This window comes from Elgaria multicarinata, chromosome 4, assembly GCF_023053635.1.
Source record: "Elgaria multicarinata webbii isolate HBS135686 ecotype San Diego chromosome 4, rElgMul1.1.pri, whole genome shotgun sequence".
Taxonomy (NCBI): Eukaryota; Metazoa; Chordata; class Lepidosauria; order Squamata; family Anguidae; genus Elgaria; species Elgaria multicarinata.
The window spans coordinates 11,461,392-11,481,724 of NC_086174.1; positions in this window are offsets into that span (position 1 = coordinate 11,461,392).

The following is a 20,333-nucleotide window of genomic DNA, read 5'->3' on the forward strand; positions in this document are numbered from 1 at the left end:
GGCCTTCGAATCTGCTTTTACTCATTCCTTTCAACGGCAGTAACCTCTCATATTGGCCAAATTAAGGAATAATTGCAAATAATAGGACATCCTTTCTTCCACTGTACAATAGAATATTATACATTTGATGTCGGCACAATAGGGGAGGTGTGGAAGTAGGCTGGAGAGCGAAAATATCAGAGCAGGCCTGCCTGAGGTGAGGCGCTCCGCTCAATGCCCTCGTCTTTCCGTAGTAGAAAGGGCTGCTGCTGGTGTTGTGTGGCGGGTTACACGAGAGCCAGCTGATCGTTCAGCATTGCCGGTCCCCTCAGGAACATATAACAAGCCACAAACTTAATGTTTGTGATTGCATAGGGATAACCATTGGTGAATTTCATAATCATATAGTTTCTAGCCTGCACAACAGATGGTCCACCAGTTGAAGTGAAGCCCAGTAGACGTCTGTTATGGCTAGGGATGTGCCACTCCTGCACGTCCCTTTGATGTCATGCCCTCACTAGAAGAATCCTTCTCAGAGGAGGAAGCAGAGCCCCCAGAAACCAGGGAGACACCACATCAACTACTGGCACCAGACCAGGAGGAGCCTGGGCCTTCGGGGAAGACGGGGACTTTGACTCTGGAGCAGAGGCTGAGCAACCCCCTCGCCCCCAGGAGCGTTATCGCCTCAAGTGACAAGCCAGTAGGACTCCTGTGAGAAGGATTGCTCGTTTGCAAAAAATGGTCTCCTCAGGAGAAAGCAACTCCTCCTGAGTACAGCTCTGGTGGGCAGCAGCTGAGCCTAGGTGGGGCTCAGCAGCCTTTGTGAATAAAAGCCAGCAATGGCAGCTTGCTGGTTGCTTGAAACAACCGTGTTTTTTCACTGCCTTCTCTCCTGATCTTGCTTTGATTGAACCCCCGTGCTATGACCTTGGACTCCTGCTTGAATTTTATTTATTTATTTTAGGGGTGTGCACGGACCCCCCGCTCTGCTTCTCTTCCAGATCCACGATTTGCGGATCGGGCTGCTCCGCCCCCCCGCTCCGCCTATGTCCGCTCCGCTCCGCTGCGGAGATCTGGATCCGGATCAGAGCTCCGTGTCCCCCCCCCCCATAGGCTTGCATTAAGCTAAAAAAGTATACAACTTTTTTTCTGTTAAAGTTAGAAACCTCAAGTTTGGCACCATGACACCTCATGGATGTATACACACGCACGCCAAGACTCAAGGCAATCCCATCATCCCCTGATTTTTGGGGAATTTATGACAATCGGGCACCCCATTCACACCCCTTTCAATAGCTCCGTCAATTTGCACGTTAAAAACCTCAAACTCGCCACCAGGGATACGCAAGCGGCCCAGACTTCCTGGTTGAACCGCGGGCTCAATTGAAGAAGCCGAAGGACCGCGGAAGGAGGCAGGTAAGGGAGAGGAGGGCGGGGGGGGGGGTTACTGGGCCCTGCCGCCGTCGCCGCATGGGCGACAGCAACAGCAGCAGGGCTCGGTAAACCCCACTTACCTTTCCGGCGGAGCTCCGGATCGTGGCGAAGGATCCGCCTTCACCTCGATCCTCTTCGCCACGCTCCGCCGGCCCCCCAATCCTCTTTACCTCCGCCTTAAGGGCAAGCGAAGCCCCCCGCTCAGCTTCTAATACGCCGGTCTGATTAGAAGCAGAGCACATCCCTAATTTATTTATTTATTTAAAACATTTATATCCCGCCCTATATCAATAAGATCTCAGGGCGGCATACAGATAAAAGCATACAGTATAAAACAGTAAATATACACAGCTAAAAATAAAATTAAACCATAAACCAAATTAAAACCATATATAATTTAAAAGCAGTAAAACTATTAAAACAGTTAAAACAATGTGCCAACTTAGCGAATTCAACCACTAAAGCTTTGTTAAAAAAACCCCACGTTTTCACTTGGCGCTGGAATAAAATCAGGGTTGGCGATTGTTGGGCCTCCAAGGGGAGGGCATTCCACAGTCGGGGTGCCACTTTGCTACTGGATGATGCATGTATTGGACTGCCTAGCTGTGTTTGACCCATTGCTTGTTTGTCCTCTCCTGCTTTCCCTGCCTCTATATCTGGGGCTGATTGCCTGGGCCTTGACTCTGTGCCTGTTATCTGGACTAATACTGCTATGGCCAACACAGGACACCCCTCCACCAGATGTGCTCGTGAGACACCATGGTCCATTTACACCTACGATGTTGCGTAAATGGCTGCTTTATGGGCACCATTGGTTTACAGAAAAACACAACTTGCCATTTTTATGCAAATGGTGACTTGCTGAAGAGCTGGGTGGCTGCTGGGCAGTTGTGGATGGATGTGGTAAGGGCTGGGGCCCATGAGGCTCAATGAGCTGGGCCCGGGAGGCTGAGCATGGTGGGGGAATCCGCTGGACTTCTGGTTCCAGTCAAGCACTTGCGCCATCCCCATGTACAGATCAGCAAAGCTCCACCTCAGCGAGGTTCTTCGAAGCGCATTCCATCTCCTGTCCATCTCCCTGCATGTATGTGTACTTTCATAGGGTGACCATATGAAAAGGAGGACAGGGCTCCTGTCTCTTTAACAGTTGTATTGAAAAGGAAATTTCAGCAGGTTTCATTTGTAAATATGGGGAACCTGGTGAAATTCCCTCTTCACCACAACAGTTAAAGCTGCAGGTGCCCTGCCCTCTTTCAAATCTGGTCACTCTAGTATAGCTCCTGCAGCTTTAACTGTGATGATGAAGAGGGAATTTCAGCAGTTTCCCCATATATACAAATGATACCTGCTGAAATTCCCTTTTCTATGTAACTGTTAAAGATACAGGAGCCCTGTCCTCCTTTTCATATGGTCACCCTATACTTTCATGCACATTTTTCCAATCAGCTGTGTGCAGTGAAAGGGATGCATTTTTCTCCCATTGCCTAAAGTGCGTTTGTGCTACATATTTTTTTTCAAATGTCAAGACTTTTTCATGCACATTTAAAAAATCACCATGCATGCTATTTTCAAAATCATTTTTGTCATTGTGCAGATTGTATCACCAGCTCATAAATGTATGGATTTCAGATTGCAGGTTTCATTGGGCTCTGTGTTCAGGTGTGGGAGGTGCAAATTTTATAGCTTCTGGTCAAAAAAATATGAAACTAATTTCTCATCTGCCCCTAGTTGCGGTCTACACATAACATCTCTGTGTTGTACTCAGGCATTGCAAATGAACTTATCACTCTCCCCTAAGTACAGAACAGCCTCCGGAGGCCTCCAGAACAACAGAAGATCAGCCCAAAGTATTCTTGGTGTGGTCTCTACAGTGCCTTCTGCTTGGGGTATTATGAGCTCTTGGAGTTGGATGTACTTGTTGTAAAATGTTTGCACCACAGTAATCCAGTCGCTGTTACAAGAAAGTTGACTTCTGCATAAATTATACAACATACTAATGGAATACATTATTGATACTACAAGGAGCACTGTTAAGAGGAATTTTAATCAATGATCTGGAGTGAGGGGTGTGAAGAGATGAGGGTGGACTGTGAAGGTCTCCAAAAGAGTCTCTCCAAACAGAGGGCATGTCTACACCTATGGGTGTAGAGGGCCAGAGAGGGGGAGATCCTGGACTTACCTACTTCCAGAATCATCACCCTCTGTCTACACATGGTGTGCGGCGTCCAGGGAGGATGTCGCACCCGCCATTTTGTTTTTTGTTTTTTTATCGAAAAAGAGCGCAGGAGTGCTCCTGCACGAAGGTAAGTTTTTAAATTTTTTTAAAATAGTCCCGCTCCCCCATCCCACCCCCGATGCTTACTTGCGAGGAGCCTGGATGAAAACTGGATGCCTGGCCACACACCCCGTGGTCTCGGGATCATCCCGAGACAGTGGGGAAAGTCAGGATAGAAGGGTAGGGTGATATCCCAGGGAAAGGAAGGAATCATCCCTCCCAGCTACCGGGACCCCCGTGGGTCATGTGGACACACAGGGATTATCCTGGGGCGATCCCCGGGATATTGCCCCGCCTAGCCATGCCCAGAGTGAATGGGCAACAAAATGACAAATGCAGTTCAAACAAAAGGGGTGCACATTGGGGCCAAAAGAAACTGCCTGCCATATAGCTGAGGCAGCAACCTTGATTCAGTGCCACAAACATGGCTGAATGTGCAGGGACTCCAACCCAAATTTTAAGGAGCGAAGCACTTAAATCAAGAACCAGAGTAGATGAATGGGTCAGTTTTGTTTTCTCCCATGTTCAGTGTTTTTTTTTTTATCCCGATTTCTTTCCTTCTCAAATATGGAGAAATTCAGAAAAGTTGGCAAATTCCTCCCTGAAATGAATTGACTACACAACCCATTATTTAGCAATGGTTGCAATGGTGCACCGAAAAGACAACTGTTGTTCTGCACGTAAACTAGAAATGCAGCGAGTTTTTAGATCAGACATGAGATTATAGTCCACTGGGGGAATAAAATGAGCACAATGCTCTAGTCTGCATTATAAAGCTATTTTGGCATTAGAGATATTTCTCAGAAATGCATAGGAAATGCTATTATATGCATTTCGTCGTCTGCTTTGTATCCCCATGGCATCAGTATTTTTTAAAAGATATTTTCTGTATTCAGTGATCAAAAACCTTGATGGTTTCAGACCAGAATTAAGGTTTGTCATGTTGGCTCGAACTCTAAAAGCCAGGAAACCCTACCAGTGACTGATGTAAGCAACGAACTGGCATGGCTCAATGCACAGGAAGGTTCTACTAGCAATACTAGGGATATTCATCATTCAGAAATCCAGCCCTCTTGGGGCCTGACGGATTCCCCCTACCTGCCCAGCCAAGCTGCAGTCTTTTCCTCAAATCCAGGAACTTTTGCACACATTCCTATTGACAAAACTGGAAACTTTCTCAAACGAAACTGGAAGATCCATGAGCTAGCCTGACTCGATACGGATTGAGATGGGTAAGTGAGCTGAAGCCTGGACTGCTTAGCTGATCGAAACGTGGTGAGTTTCAGCCCCCAGATTTATTTATTTATTTATTTATTTATTTATTTATTTATTACACTTATATACCACCCCCATAGCCAGAGCTCTCTGGGCGGTTTACAGAAATTCTAAAATTGAGATAAAAACAAGTATACAAAATTTAAAATTTTAAAACACAGAACATACACACGTAAAGCGTTAAAAAGCATTAAAAAACTAAACATATGGGTGATTAAGATGTGCTGCCATATGCCATATGCCTGCGCTTAACCTGGCGCCGGAAAAATAGCAGCGTTGGTGCCAGGCGAGCCTCATCAGGGAGATCATTCCATAGTCTGGGGGCCACCACTGAAAAGGCCCTGTCCTTCCTTGCCACACTCCACGCCTCTCTCGGAGTAGGTACCTGGAGGAGGACCTTGGATGTTGAACGTAGTGACCGGGTATATTCACGTCGGGAAAGGCGTTCCGTCAAGTATTGTGGTCCCAAGCCGTGTAAGGCTTTATAGGTCAAAACCAGCACCTTGAATTGGGCTCGGAAACATATAGGCAGCCAGTGCAAGTGGACCAGAGTAGGTGTTATATGGTCGAACCTTCTGGTTCCCGAAATCAATCTGGCCGCTGCATTTTGCACGAGCTGCAGCTTCTGATGGATTCCTCTGAATCTCAAAGCAAAATAGTCAAGCTCAGATGCTCAGGTTTGTTTTGTTTCGGAAGAAGGTAGGGTGACCATATGAAAAGGAGGACAGAGCTCCTGTATCTTTAACAGTTGTATTGAAAAGGGAATTTCAGCAGGTGTCATTTGTATATATGGAGAACCTGGTGAAATTCCCTCTTCATCACAACAGTTAAAGCTGCAGTTGCTCTGCCATCTTTTAAATCTGGTCACTCTAGTATAGCTCCTGCACTTTAACTGTTGTGATGAAGAGGGAATTTCACCAGGTTCACCTTTTCATATAGTCACCCTAATGGTGGCCACCAGCCACCGAGACTTCAGAGAGTACTATGTTTGCCTTGGGTGTTTCCCCCTGTTTCCCCTTCCCCACATCCCAAATCCTCCACAGTGCTACCCCAATCCCACACCATGTAAAGACGATGGTGAAGTTCACAAGCTGAATATGAGCCAACAGTGTGATGTGGCTGCAAAAAAAGCAAATGCTATTTTTGGCTGCATTAAAAGAAGTATATCTTCAAAATTACCTGAGGTACTGGTTCTCCTTTACTCGGCCCTGGTTAGGCCTCATCTAGAGTATTGCGTCCAGTTCTGGGCTCCGTAATTCAAGAAGGACGCAGACAAGCTGGACTGTGTTCAGAGGAGGGCAACCAGGATGATCAGGGGTCTGGGGGGGAAAGCCCTATGAGTGGAGACTGAAAGAACTGGGCATATTTAGCCTGGAGAAGAGAAGATTGAGGAGGGGAGACATGATAGCACTCTTCAAATACTTGCAAAGTTGTCACGTAGAGGAGGGCTAGGATCTCTTCTTGATCCTCCCAGAGTGCAGGACATGGAATAACGGGCTCAAGTTACAGGAAGCCAGATTCCGGCTGGACATCAGGAAAAACTTCCTGACTGTTAGAGCAGTATAACAATGGAACCAGTTACCTAGGGAGGTTGTGGGCTCTCCCACATTAGAGGCCTTCAAGAGGCAGCTGGACAACCACTGGTCAGGTATGCTTTAAGGTGGATTTCTGCATTGAGCAGGGGGTTGGACTCGATGGCCTTGTAGGCCCCTTCCAACTCTACTATTCTATGATTCTATGAAATTGGGAGGGGGGCATTTTGACTCAGACTCTGGTATTCCATTGGATTTTTTTAAAAAATGGAAAGGTGGGCTGTACATTCTTTAAACAAACAAACAGTGGGCACTCTTTTTTATGGTATCTGCTGCTTTATTATTTATTAGTTCTTGTTCTTTTTGCCTGTCCAGATCCTTTTGTATTGCTTTGTTTCATTTTATGTAATTTGCCTTGTGGATCTCTTCAGGTGGGAGACCCTGTTGTAGACCTGAAAACACTCAGTTTACGAATAGCAGAGGCCTCAGCACTAACTAGCCACTGCTGGAAACAGAATGCCGGGTGTTCAGATGGATCTTTTGTCTGAACCAGCAAGCCAGTTCTTATGTAGGTTCTACAGTTTTCATATTCCACCCCCTCACAATAGTTTTATTTTAATTTTTATTCTTTCTCGGTATTAAATTTTTAGAACTATACTGTATATTTTAAACGACTGTATTAGAATGCAGCTTGACTCGCTTCCGAATGGAAGGAGTTTTTCTCCCCTTTTTTAAAAAAAAGAGGGGTGCAGGGCGAGGAAATGGAGCCATCCAATAATTTTAAATTACTCCACACAGTGCCTTGCAATTTAGAATTATTGGAGTGCTTCAAATTTTTATAAGCCCTTGAATTTGGAAGCGATCAAAGTTCTGGGCATACTCAGTGCTGAGCAATTTAAAATTATAAGAGCTGTCAAATTTTTATATAAGCACTTCAATTCGAAAAGAGTTTGGGAGCTCTGAGCATGTGCAAAAGAAGAGAGAGTAATTTAAATTATTCAAGTACTTTAACTTTTTTCCTCTTAACCACCTTGATTTTGTATGGTTTCTTTCTTCTTCTCTTCTTCTTTGGATATGTGCAGCCTAAAATGACATCTTCTTTTGAAAATGTCATCATATAAGGGGCATTTTTGGTCTCCCAAATGAAATCATTCTTTAAATGGTGTAAAATCACCATCCATGTTGATATGAACTATGTATGATATATGTGTACCACATATATGGGCCACATATAATGGTTATTTCCCCCTCTTCTGTTCTTTAAGGGGTAAATGGATTGCCAAACAAACCCTGTTGCCCAGTTGATGAGTTTCCCAGAGGCATCTGGATGATCCAGGCTGGAAATTTCATAGAATCAAGGAATCATAGCATAGCAGAGTTGGAAGGGGCCTACAAGCCCATCGAGTCCGACCCCTGCTCAATGCAGGAATCCACCCTAAAGCATCCCTGACAGATGGTTGTCCAGCTGTCTCTTGAATGCCTCTGCTATGGAAGAGCCCACAACCTCCCCAGGCAACTGGTTCCACTGTCATACTGCTCTAACAGTCAAGAAGTTTTTCCTGATGTCTAGCTGGAATCTGGCTTCCTTTATCTTGATCCCGTTATTTGTTGATTTTTTTTATGGACTTCTGTATTCCACCTTTTGAAGAAACTTTCCCAGGGCATGATAAGAACATAGAGAGAGAACCCTGTAGATGAGACGAACAGTTGATCTAGTCCATGGGTGGAGAAACTCTAGACCATGGCTCAAATTCAGACCTTTAAGCCACAACATTTCAACCTTAGGACTCTTCTCAGGTAGTGCCTAATTTCTAGGGAGACCCCCACCCACATACCTAACCTGGTCCAGGTTAATGCTATTATTTATTCCGTTCTGTCTCCTGACAACAAGGCTGATGGAGGCAACCTTTCAAATTTTGAGAAGGCAAATGCCTGGATGAGAGGTAGCGATATTGGAGGAATCTGGTTGGGTGGTGGAACTCAATGAGCTTTCATTGGTTTGCTCCCCCCTCCTTGGACTCTATTCCATCTTCTACTACCTGGACTGACTCAGCTGCCGTGAGTTGGGTCAGCCAGCAAATTTCAAGGTTTTTGAATGTACGTAAATTGTGGCTGCAGTTTGTGCAAACTGTCCAAACTCATGTAATTTGTGCAAATCAGGGCCACAATTTCAGCAAATGAAACAAGTATCAGCTATAATCTGCACAAATTGGGCTATACGTTGCACAAGTTACACAAATTTTTGTGGCTGTAGTTTGTGCAGCTCACTATTTGCACAAATAATGGCCAAACAAAGCTATTTAAAAACTCCCCGAAATTTGGTGACACCACGTGGCTCGGCTCGCAAAAGCAAGCTGAATTGGGCACGCCGTAAAAGTCCGGTAATCCCCAATAGTGCCGGTTTCCCAGCAACGGACATTCTTAAGGTTATCCCTATCTAGACAGGGATAACCTGGCTTCAGTTGTCCGTGCTCTGGTAACCTCCAAGTTAGATTACTGCAATGCGCTCTACGTAGGGCTGCCTTTGAAGATGGTTCGGAAGCTGCAGTTCGTGCAAAATGCAGCGGCCAGATTGATTTCGGGAACCAGAAGGTTCGACCATATAACACCTGCTCTGGTCTGCTTGCACTGGCTGCCTGTATGTTTCCGAGCCCAATTCAAGATGCTGGTTTTGACCTATAAAGCCTTACACGGCTTGGGACCACAATACCTGATGGAATGCCTCTCCCGACGTGAATATACCCGGTCACTACGTTCAACATCTAAGGTCCTCCTCCGGGTGCCTACTCCGAGAGAGGCTTGGAGTGTGGCAACGAGGGACAGGGCCTTTTTGGTGGTGGCCCCCAGACTATGGAATGATCTCCCTGACGAGGCTCACCTGGCACCAACGCTGCTATCTTTCCAGTGCCAGGTTAAGACTTTCCTCTTTGCCCAGGCATATGGCGGCACATCTTAATTACCCACATGTTTAGTTTTTTCTTAATGGTTTTTAATGCTTTATGTGTGTATGTTCTGTGTTTTAGAATTTTAAATTTTGTGTACTCGTTTTTATCTTAATTTTAGAATTTCTGTAAACCGCCCAGAGAGCCCTGGCTATGGGAGCGGTATATAAGTGCAATAAATAAATAAATAAATAAATAAATAAATAAAGGAGCGACGATGTCACGGCTGAGTGACAGCATCGCACCTACTTCTGAAAGAAAAGTGTTCAACCAACCAACGCCCATAATTTAGATGTAGACATCCTCCAAGACTTATAACCTTTTCAATGCATACATACGAGAGCACAAGTTTTGACTAATGAACCAACTAATTATGGAATTCGGTAGCATCACCACTCGTGAGTGCAACCAAAACACTCAGCTAGAGTTCAGGAATCACATTTCTCCAGCATATTCCACTTCGACACCTGGGCAAATGCAATTTCCCCACAACCGAGGTGCTGTCTTGAAGGTACCCCATAACAACTGGGTACCAGTTACATAATGTTGTGCTACAAGAAGCTGCCTGTATAGACCCTCACAGTATCAAAGTATGTACGAGACAGCAGGTTGTCGGCTGGGATTTTTTCTTTTCTTTTCTGGATGCAGGTTGAAGGCCTTGCTAGCGGGTCAAAGTGATTCTACTTATCATCTGCTAATGGAAATGCATTCCTCTCTCCAGCCAATTTGGGCCTCATTCTGAAATCAGCCCATTATACCAAACATCACCTTATTGAGGAAGTATTAATATTAGAATGCTCTTTTCACTCATAAAGTGCTAAGGTGAGAGGTGGGCTGTCAGCGGGGACTTTCCCTTCAGCCAAATAACGTTTTTGAATAAAAGCCAGACATAGAATTAAAGAAGAGCAAAGGTGAGTCACAGGTAAAATTCAAAAGACGATACGTAATAATTGGTTTGAAAGTAGGAGGCATGTTAATCATATAGCCAAGTGGGAAACATGGAAAAAATATTCTAAAATGGGAACATAGAAAGCTGCTTCATGGCGGGTCAGAACATTTGTCCATTGAAGTGCAATAGTTTTAACTCTGGCCATAGCTAGATGGGGCGAGATCCCGGGGCGTCACATGACGCACAGGGGATCCTGGGATCAGGGAGGGATGATCCCTTCTTTGCCCCGGGATCTCGCTCTCCCCTTTAGGCCTGGTTTTTCTGAGCCCGAGACCATGGAACATGTGGCCAGGCACCACAGTTTGTCCTGGCTCCTTGCGAGGATCTGGGACTCATGCAGGGGGCGCAGAGCTCCTCAGGAGCACTGCGGGATAGGGGAAAGTAATTTTTTTTTTAAAAAAAAACACCTACCTTTTGTGTATGAGCGGTTGTGTGCTGCTGTTCCTTTAAAAATTAAAAAATTGCCGGGCGCAACGCTTCTTCTGAGGTCGTCACGTGCCGCGTGTAAACAGAGGGGGAATCTCACGATAAAACCATTGCAAGATCTTCACCCTTCCGTCACGAACTAACAGGCAGGTCTAGCTAAGGCTGCTAGTGACGCTGCAGGATCCCAGGAAGAAGTCTTCCAAAGAAGGAACTAGTGGAGACAGCTATGCAGCAGCCAGCTATGCACCCAGCTCAGGAGTTTGAACATAATCAATCTTTTATCCCAAAATCACCATTTCTCCTGGATCCCCAGTGTGGTGCCCACAGGCACCATTTGTACTGCAAATTGCAGTCATAATTTGCTCAAATTCCAGGTGTAATTTGCACAAATTATGTCTGTAATTGGTGCAGATTATGCCAATTTGTGCAAATCACAGCCAAAATTTGCACAAATCATGCAAATTTGTTCAGGTTGGGCAATTCTTTTTTTTTTTTTTTAAATTGTACACACAAATTTTTAAAAATGGAAATTCTGCCAGCTGACCTGACTCATCGCATACTGATTTGGGCCAGCTTGGTGAGGATGGAATGGTGGCCTTGGTGGAGGGGAGGCAAACTGTTGAAATCTCATTGAGCCAGACCCCCGCAACTAGATTCCACCAAGATCCCTATTTTCAATCAGCTTTCGCATTTGAATCAGATTCTTCTAGACAAAGGGCAGCATCCAACACTGCCTGTGCACTAGCGGGACCCCCCCACTAGCACAACAGGAAACTCGTGGATCCTGAAGCAACCAGAAATGATCCAAAACCCTCATTTCCAGAATGGGGCAGGTCAGTAGAGCTTGGAGAAGGGAGCCCCACAGACCTTTCCTGTTCTGCTCCTTTCCAGGGGCTGATGTCAGACGTTCTAGTCTCCTGTTGCACTAGCTGGAGCTCTTTGCTGGGACAACGAAAACAGCAGGACCTCAGCGGCAAGCTTGGATACTGACCAATCCTTCATTAAACTGGCCTACCGGTGTGTTTCAAGAATTTTCTTGGCAATACTCTCCCCTGGTTTTGTCAAACTATATTCATGCTAATGTTGACAGGCTTTTCCTTCTCTGTCTACACACACACACACACACACACAGAAGGAGAGTTGGTCCATCTTTTGTTGCATTGTGCGAGCCAAATAGAATGTGGGGTGAGCTTGTCTCGGCAGATGAAAGATGGCAAGAAATTGGCGCTTGGGGACCAGTGTCGTGGTGACATTGCCTCAGCAGCCCTTTCTCTCCCGCTTTCTCTCTCCCTCTCATTCTCTCTGAAATGGTCTGTGCCTCCAGTAATTTACATAATACTCTTCTGACACCTTTACTTTAGTCATCAATCACGGTACCTTCTCCCAGTCTATCTTTTGTCTGGGCATGTCTCGTCTTTATCTGGCAATGCACAAAAGATTAATTTCACAGTTCCCCCCCTCCCCCTCTTTTTTCCTTCTTTCTTTCCTTGTGAGATACAAAGCTCATGAAATGACAGAAGCAAGATAATGAAAACAACAATGCAAGCATTTTTTTTTTGTTCTTGCAGGTTGGATCTGGAGATACCTTTTTTTTTTTTAACCTCACTGTGGGCCATCTGTCTTGGGGGTGTGTGTGTTCTCATTTCTCTCTCTCTCTCTCTCTGTGTGCTTTAATTTGGTTCCAATGAGTACCTGGAAAAAAATACATAAAGGCAGGGGTGGTGGCAAGGTGCTGGGGATCATCTATTTAAGAGAGGTCAGGAATGTGGAATGTAAAAGAAAGAAGAGAGAAAAAACTTTCTTGCTAAATGCAGGAGTTCAATCTCTCATGGTCCCCAATTAGTATTAATCATGGCTTGCAAAGCAAAATGGATGGCATTTGATTGACTCCAATAACATCACTTCCTGTCATGGTGCCCACGAAAGCTATGGAAGTGAGCACCACATTTGCATATGCATGTGTTCTCATTATATTGATTAACTTAGCGGAAATGATTACGGCTGAGTCAACACTACTCACCTGGATTTGTGTTTGTGCCTCACATTCCAGGCAATTTTTGACAGGCGCAAACATGCTCACGTTTTCTTTGCGATGGTGTTTAGCGACCTTTTGTTCCCACGGTGGCAGCGGCAGCTTCTCCTCCCTCTCATGGTCCTCTGCCCCATTTGCCCTTGCTGGTGTTGATCTGACTGGACAGGGCAAATCACATGGATCTGATGAAATCCCACCTGATGCGATGAAGCCATGGATGCTCACACTGAGCAGGCTGACCCTATGAAAAGGAGGACATGGCTCCTGTATCTTTAACAGTTGCATAGAAAAGGAAATTTCAGCAGGGGTCATTTGAATATATGGAGAACCTGGTGAAATCCCCTCTTCATCACAGCAGTTTAAGGAGCAGGGGCTATACCAGAGTGACCAGATTTAAAAGAGGACCAGATTTAAAGTTGCAGGGCACCTGCAACTTTAACTGCTGTGATGAAGAGGGAATTTCACCAGGTTCCCCATATACACAAATGACACCTGCTGAAATTTCCTTTTCTATGCAACTGTTAAAGATACAGGAGCCCTGTCCTCCTTTTCATAGGGTCACCCTAATACTGAGTAAAGGGAGCATGGAGGGGGAGGGGAGAGAATTGGTGTGGGTGCATCAAACATGTTAAATTTTGGAGAGGATATATCAGCCTTGGAGAATATTTGGTTCAGAACCAGAGTTGGAGCTAGGAGGGGAAGAAACAAAGTGAGTGAATGAAATAAAGAGATTGAAAGAACAATGTGAAGGAGATAGAGATTTGCAGTGTCAGATGTCCTCACTGAGTACATTGCTGGTAGCTATCTCAGCTCTTTCCCCCATGAAATCTTATTGCATGCAATGAATTATTAGGAAAATGTTCATATCTATGATGGGTGAACTGTGTTTGAGCTTGTGCATTCCAGGTTTGTGTGTGGGGGTGGGGTAGGGAGTCAGGTAGTCCTCCCTGCATCCAGCCCCCTGCACCCAATCAGGTGAGAGTGTGGACCCTGAGCGTCTGTAAATTGTGCCCCCCCCGCTGCGTCAATGTTGGCCATAAAGGCCTCATTTAGGCAAATGTAAAGGCCCAAATGGTAGGGTGACCATATGAAAAGGAGGACTGGGCTCCTGTATCTTTAACAGTAATATAGGAAAGGGAATTTCAGCAGGTGTCAATTGAAGTGGGTGAAATTCCCTCTTCATCACAACAGTTAAAGCTACACTAGCTATAGTAGAGTGGCCAGATACAAAAGAGGGCAGGGCTTCTGCAGCTTTAACTGTTGTGATGAAGAGGGAATTTCACCCTCTTCAATTGACACCTGCTGAAATTCCCTTTCCTACATTACTGTTAAAGATACAGGAGCCCTGTCCTCCTTTTCATATGGTCACCCTACCAAATGGAGCATTTGCACCTTCACCTTTTCTAGAGTGACCCTATGAAAAGGAGGACAGGGCTCCTGTATCTTTAAAAGTTGAATAGAAAAGGGAAATTCAGCAGGTTCCATTTGTATATATGGGGAAACTTGTGAAATTTCCTCTTCATCACAACAGTTAAAGCTGCAGGTACCCTGCCCTCTTTTAAATCTGGTCACTCTAGTATAGCTCCTGCAGCTTGAACTGCTGTGATGAAGAGGGAATTTCACCAGGTTCTCCCTATATGCAAATGACACCTGCTGAAATTCCCTTTTCTATGCAACTGTTAAAGATACAGGAGCCCTGTCCTCCTTTTCATAGGGTCACCCTACCTTTTTGCAAAGGGGGCCTTTATGGCTGCCATTGATGCAACTGGTGAAGTGCTCAGTTTTGTCATGAGGGTGGGTGGCTTCTGAGAGCTCATTGGGCCAAGCTGAGCCTCAGAAGAGGTTTGCGTGTCCCCACAAGTGGGGGCGGAGGAGGGTGGTGGTGGGCTGAGCACCCACTGAAGGGGGGTTTGGTGAGTTTCCCAACCCTGGGGGGGAGGTGTTTGAAAATGGTGGAGGAGTTCTTTCTTTCTTTAGCCCCCATGCAAGGGGGAGCAATTTAGGGAAATGAAGTGGCTATAAGGAGAAAGGTTAAACTTCTTCTACCTGCACATGGGGGCACTTGGCAGTAAAAAGTAGGGGTGTGCACGGACCCCCCGCTCTGCTTCACTTGCAGATCCGCCATTTTCCGGATCGGGCCGCTCTGCCCCGCCCCCGCTCCGCCCACTTCCGCTCCGCTCCGCCCGGAGCTCCGGATCCGGATCCGGAGCTCCGTTTCCCCCCCCATAGGCTTGCATTGAAAGCTAAAAAATTATACAACTTTTTTTCTGTTCAAGTTAGAAACCTCATGTTTGGCACCATGACACCTCATGGGGATATACACACGCACGCCAAGTTTCAAAGCAATCCCATCATCCCCTGATTTTTGGCGAATTTTTGAAAATCGGGCACCCCACACACAACATCCCTGCGAGGTGGGCAGGGGAGGAGGGAGGGAAGGCAGGCAGGCATGCAGCTGGCATTTCTGGGGGCATAAGGAAGTGAGCCAAGGATAAACCAGTAATGCATATAAAATGGAATAAATCAATAAATAAACAAAGGAGGGGTGGAATTAAAAGCAGCAGTGTTGCTGAATAAACAGCAAGAAGATTTTTTAAAAAAAGGCTATATCTATCTTTTACCAGCAATAGGGGGACGTGCCCGGGGGAGGGGGAAGCAGCTGCCAGTTCTACTCAAGACAGCCACCAACAGCTCTGAGATTAAGAAGTAAACGCTCACTTCAACTCATAACAGGCATCGCTCCACCACTAAAAAGTGACCATTCACTTCAACTCATGATAGGCATTGCTCCACCGTTTTACTCTCTTTGGAAGGCTCTAATGGCCTTCCAGTGCAGGAGAGAGTGGGGGCACGTCCACAATGAGATGCCCTAGGGGAGCTCATCCCCTTGCACCACATCTTTTCAGTTGTTCCCCAAAGTTAGGGTGGGGAGCAGTGCTGTGTTTCTATCTCTTATTCTTGGCTTAGTATATGATTTCAGGTTGTGTTTGTGCATTTGGTGGGGCTACTGTGTTAAAAAACACGGGGAAAAGCCCGTTCAGATGAAGAAAGAGAAGTTTCCCAGAATCCCAAGTTACCTGTTTTGCCTATGCCCTCCTCTAACTTTGGGATCATCATGACCGGGAGCTGACTCTGCCCCTCAGCCCTTTGAAAAAGGTATTTTTCCCGCTGATTTTTAAAAAACTTCTAGCGCGCGACCCGGACAACGCAGAAAGTTGAGAGTAGTCTCAAAATGACCCGCATCCACGACTCTCTGTGCACAAGAATTTTCAGAACGATAGCTTAAAAACCAACCCAGTTATGCCCGAGTCTTTCCCTCAATGCAATCCTATGGGCGAAAAGCCGAAAACGCCGTTTGAGCCGCGCGGTTGACCCGATATTCACAAAAATATAGCACGCGACCCAGACAACGCAGAGAGGTGAGAGTGGTCTCAAAATGACCCCCATCCACGACTCTCTGTGCACAAGAATTTTCAGAACGATAGCTTAAAAACCAACCCAGTTATGCCCGAGTCTTTCCCTCAATGCAATCCTATGGGCGAAAAGCCGAAAACGCCGTTTGAGCCGCGCGGTTGACCCGATTTTCACAAAAATATAGCACGCGACCCAGACAACGCAGAGAGGTGAGAGTGGTCTCAAAATGACCCCCATCCACAACTCTCTGAGCACAAGAATTTCTAGAACGATAGCTTCAAAAAGAACGTAGTTATGCGCGATTATTTGCCGCAATGCAATCCTATGGTGAAATGTTTTCAAGATGGCGACCGGAGCGCTCCGCCTGAACTAGGAGCTCCGAAAAATGGGCGCTTCTCTTCGCCTTGCTTCTAGGGGGTCCGCGGTCCGCTCCTACTCCGCCTCTGGGTAAGGCGGAGCAGGCCAATCCGCTACTGCTTCTACGCTCCTAATCGGAGCGGAGCACACCCCTAGTAAAAAGCACTCGTCAGGATCAGCCGGCTTTGGAAGAAGCTCGTGCGGCCTGACGAGTGGAGGCAGATGGCAGTGGCAACGGGGCGAATGTCTGACACGGGTGAGTTTGCCCACCCCTAGTTTCTTCAGGACTGAGCCGAGTGGGCAAGGAGGCTAGCAGGGGATAAGAATGGGCAAATCTGTTCTCGTTCAGTTTCTGTAACGTTTTCATTTTTCCAGGCTCAAGTGTATCCCACCCAGTTTCCTCATCAGTACGTGGACATCTGTATAAAGTGGGGCACGTGAATGTTTGTATACATTTTCATATGCACAAAAGTTCATACACTTTTTTTGTACAGAACATTTTCCAGGCAATTTCCTCCAACTTTCGCATGAAATGTTGTGCAATGTATACATTTCTGTACATAATCCCACCCACCCAATAGATGCATTTCTGTATGCGTTTTTCATCAGGGAACTGTTTCATAAAATTCAGAGATGTGCAACAACCAAAGGACAATTGTGTTCTGGATAATGCATTAATTTGAAAACTGCAAATTAGGTTGGTTCAGATCAGAATGTGAATCGAACATTCCCCAAATATATGCAGGAGTCTGGGAGTTCCAACTGTGGACAGAGACATGTATATTCTCGAGCTGTGTGCAAATGGCCTTTCAAAATTCTCTTTCCTTTTTGTGGGCAGATAAATGGGCTGGCTGCGTTAGAATTTCGTTCTACTTGCGCTAATGCGTTTTAGCACTAATTCACTAATTGATGTGCAATGTGCAATGTGCAAGTTCACCTTGGCTGCTTCCATCTAGAAATGTAGAGATTTTATTAAATCTGTTCCATTTCTGTTATGCGGATTGTCAAGTGTCTTTTGTTCTGTTGACCACCCATTGACAGAACCTGATATTTTTAACAGAATTTTGTTCCACTTGCACTAGGGCACATTAGTGTTAATTCACTAGTTAATATGCATTAGTGATAATGGGCATTAACTAAATGCACATTAGTGCATTTGCACAAGTATGCATTAGCGCAAATTAGTGCAAATTCCCCACAGAAGTGTAAAAGTGGCTCACAAGTCTATGGAGTCCACATGAACAGTGCACTGTCTGGTTATGTTTTATAGAAAGTGCACTGAAGTTCTGACGACACTTTCTACATTTGAGGGTATCTCCTGCAACTGTCAATGTTTTCTGGATACTGATTGAGATGTATCATAGAATAGTAGAGTTGAAAGGGGCCTATAAAGCCATCGAGTCCAATCCCCTGTTTAATGCAGGAATCCACATTAAAGCATCCCAAACAGAGGGCTGTCCAGCTGCCTCTTGAAGGCCTCTTGTGTGGGAGAGCCCACGACCTCTCTAGGTTATTGGTTCCATTGTTGTACTGCTCTAACAGTCAGGAAGTTTTTCCTGATGTCCAGCTGGAATCTGGCTTCCTTTAACTTGAGCCCATTATTCTGTGTCCTGCACTCTGGGAGGATTGAGAAGAGATCCTGGCCCTCCTCTGTGTGACAACCTTTTAAGTATTAGAAGAGTACTATCATGTCTCCCCTCAATCTTCTCTTCTCCTCTCCAGGCTACATGCTCAGTTCTTTCAGATCCTTCTCACTTGTTCTACTGCTGAACCAAGTATCCCCCCATCTTGTAATTGTGCATTTGGTTTCCCCCCCTAGATGTATGGACTGCTTATAACAATGTATATATACAAAATGAAAGTATTCAAGGCTGCCCCCCCTTTTGCATTTCCCCCTTGCTAATGATTATTGTATATTGATTACTGTACAGTGATGTTAATGTTTACTGCATATGGAGGTGTTTTATTATATGACCCCCCACTTTTTGTTGCTGCTGCTATTGTTGTTTTTGCTGCTATTGTTGTGTTGAAAAAAGAAAGAAAATGAAATGAAACCTGAACTTCTTTGAATTGCCAGATAAATCCTTGGTGGATTTATCTGGGATCTGTACTTCCACTGTCCTGAGCGCCCACCAATTAGGCTGGCTATGTGTCCTTTTTTACAGCTCTTTAAATGCTGTCTTCTGGAGAAAGAACCCTAAGAATGGTCAAACCTGAAGGGAATTATGTTAAGATCTACTGTATTTCTATTTAAATTATAATCATGATGTCTAAATGTGCATCATTACGTGTAAATATGCATATACAAATGGTATGCATCCCTACCACCAATCGAGAAGCGGCCTGAGCTACCTTTCTCCCCTCTGCCCCTCCTCGTGGTGTAGAATAGTTGTGAATTTGACCTCTGAGATGGGCCAATGTCCTGCGGCCACTTTGCCGTTCTCTCAAATTTCTTCTTAATGTGGCAAAAGGATTGGTCCTCCTCCTCCTGTTTTTGGTGAGACTTGTTGGCAATGAAGGCTTGCCAGTGGAATTTTAGGATGTTTTTAGAATGCTTTTAGGATGTTTTAACAATGTATATTATGTTTTAATTCAGTTTTATGTATTTTATATTTACTGTTGTTCCCTGCCTTGATCAATATGGAGAGGCAGGTAAGAAATACTTCTTCTTCTTCTTCTTCTTCTTCTTCTTCTTCTTCTTCTTCTTCTTCTTCTTCTTCTTCTTCTTCTTCTTCTTCTTCTTCTTCTTGCATGCATCCTCTCCAAGAAGGTTTCACTAACCTTGACGAAGTTCCTTGTTTGTTTCTTTGTTGCTTTCCTCAAAAGTGATTAGATGTTTTATCAAAGAAATATATTTTACCTCAAAATATACCAGAGGACTTCCACTTTTTGGTGAAATTTTGAATGCAGACCTAGAAATTAAGCATTTCAAATTCCAGTTACCAATGAGACAGTGCTAATCACCACAGGAAGGGCCTGGTTACCCACAATCAACTTATAACTCAGTTAGAAAATTTTGTGATCAGCCCTTCCTTGGATCAGGTCCAAAGGAAAATACTGTGTTTTTCCCCCCTTTACAGAGGAAAGGGGAAAAATAAAGACTTTCCTTTAAGAGGCTTCCACTTTTAACCAGCAGATCTATAATAAAAGAAGGAAAGCCTCTAGTCACTCATTTGAGCTGCTAAGACATGCCTGGAGGCCAACATTCCTGCTGTGAAAGGGGTTACGGACATGTCATATGGGGGTCGTCGGTGAAAAATATCCCCAACTTTTGTTATTCTTAAGCCTAAATCAAAAAGCTTTCGTGCACAATCCACCAAGGGAGCGCTCGCTCAAAAGCTGAATGTGGTATCAATTATTTCTATGGGCATCCTCTTTTTGTTAGAAGAAGCAAAGAGGATTGCCGGAGAGTCAATAATAGCATGACTCCGGCTCAGATTACTAAATAATGAAATGCTAAACTTGGCCTAGAGTGAGGGCCATCGAGGTCTCCGAGGGACCAGAGGCCTCAATTAAATCCGAGGACGGTGTTCTGTGAATGAGAAAAAGGATGCTTACGGTACACTGGCATATTACTAGATTTTACATTTTTAACTAGGCATGCAAGAACTTGGTAAGGCGCCATTTGTAGTCACTCAGTGGAATTCTTCACAGAGGACTCTTTGGAACAAGTAGGTTGGCGAAAGGATAATGATGATGAGTTTGATCTCTCTCTCTC